This window comes from Triticum dicoccoides, chromosome 6B (assembly GCF_002162155.2).
Source record: "Triticum dicoccoides isolate Atlit2015 ecotype Zavitan chromosome 6B, WEW_v2.0, whole genome shotgun sequence".
NCBI classification, from domain to species: domain Eukaryota; kingdom Viridiplantae; phylum Streptophyta; class Magnoliopsida; order Poales; family Poaceae; genus Triticum; species Triticum dicoccoides.
In genome coordinates this window covers 67,379,147-67,381,395 of record NC_041391.1, presented here as the reverse complement: position 1 = coordinate 67,381,395, position 2,249 = coordinate 67,379,147, and positions in this window count along the sequence as shown.

Genomic DNA, 2,249 nt, shown 5'->3' with positions numbered 1-2,249 from the left:
ACCCTCGAGAGCGCGACTCCCAAGGGAAAAGGTAGGTGGTGGTGAGGCAAATGGTAAAACCAATGTTGGGCCTTGCTGGAGGAGTTTTATTCAAAGCGAACTGTCAAGGGGGTCCCATAAATCACCCGACCGCGTAAGGAACGCAAAATCCGGGAACATAACACCGGCATGACGGAAACTAGGGCGGCAAGAGTGGAACAAAACACCAGGCATAAGGCCGAGCCTTCCACCCTTTACCAAGTATATAGATGCATTAATAATATAAGAGATATTGTGATATCCCAACATAATCCTGTCCACCATGGAGAAATCTTCAACTTCACCTGCAGCTAGCAACGCTATAAGAGGGCTGAGCAAAGCGGTACATAGCCAAGCAATGGTTTGCATAGAAAAGGTGTCAAAGGTTAGAGGTTCATGGCAATATGGGAAGGCTTGATAAACATGTGATAGGTAGCGCAGCATAGCGATAGAACGAAGCAACTAGCATAGCAATGATAGTAGTGAGATCCAGGGTAGCGGTCATCTTGCCTGAAATCCCGCAAGAAAGAAGAACGAGTCCATGAAGAAGACGAATGGATGAAGCCGAACCAAGCGTAGACGAACGAATCCTCACGATCGCAACGAAACATGAACTATCGAAAAGAAGCACACAACAAGGTAAACACCCCACACATGAAGAAGGCATGATGCACACACAAGCATGATGCATGACAAATCTACATGAAGCTACTCATGGCAAGAGATGATGCAAACAAGAGCAACACATCAAGGCAAGTTTAAATGAGGTCGGGAACAACATATAACAATTCCGGTAAGTCCTCATATGCAAATTTTCGAAATTGGTCCAGATCTGAATAAACCTTATGTTCAAGTTGTTAAACAGCAAGTTAAGATGCACAAAGATGATCTACACGAGATTCTAGTCAAGTTACATATAAAGATCATTTAGTTCGGAGCTACGGCCTAGAAGATATGAGCAAAACAAGTTAAACATGGCATTGATGCAAAATGCATACAAACATCAAGCAAACACCTCAAAACAAGGATGCAACATGATAATATGAAACTACATGCAAAATCAATCAAGTTACATATGGAGCACACTCAAAACGGAGCAACGGTTCAACACATACACTCTATACAAGTTATAGCAACAATCTGTCCAAAACAGCAACTAGGCATCCTGCAAGCATCAAAACAATATGCTACAACATCTCAACATGAAAACAAAAGACATGAGCATGATGTACAGGTAAAGCATAACAAAACATGAACACTGAGCTATCTCCAGAAATCACTAGAACATGCTCAAACACACATGGCAAGATTGCAAATAATAACAGTTCAGACTTTGCAGAAAATAACATCAGGTTGCAATGTTTAGAGCTATCAAACAACATGTTACAGGAACTTAACATGGCAAACAAAGGCATGGCATGGTACTACTAAATGCATAGAACAAAAGTCCCTTACTGACCATAAGCCAAAAAGGATCAGAAGATATGATGGCACCCATATAAACATAGCAAGTTATAATACCGATTCATACATGGCAAGAACAGAATTATGAAGGCATGTTGGTGAGCTTGTGCCAATCACCACAGAGCAATAAATGGCATGGAAAGGCAACCAACAGTAAGAAGACATGTTTGTGAAGCTAAGCATGGCAATAGCAAGTGCATAGGGTGCATGGATCACTAGCAAAACACATGGCAACAACTGAACATAATGTTAACAGGCTGACAGCAACATTATATAGCAACTTTGGAGCAAGATAACAACAATCATATTGATCACAAAAATACATGGTAAGCACCTCTGTAAAGAAGACATAGCATAGATCAAAACACATGTAGACATCAACCTCATAGGATGCACACATCAATCATGGCAAAAATGACAAAAGAGCATGTTCTGTTAACAGACAGCAGACAACATCATGAAGCACTCTTGCAATGATGATTCAGGCATCAAGATGTGCTCAAATGAACATGATGCAATGGAATGTAATGATATACTCGTTGAGGCAAACAATTTGACATATCACACGCACAAAACGGAGCAACGGATGCAGAGATATGATGCGATGAACATGGCATGATAATGTCACAGATTCGGGGACTTAGTGGAATTTCAGGGAAGGGGAAAGTCAACCTCGGTCCGCACGGTTTTCGAGGATCGTCGGGGAGATTGCCGGAGCAGACGGGAAAGACGCCGGGGAGGTCCGGAGATGGCGGATCCGGACCGGA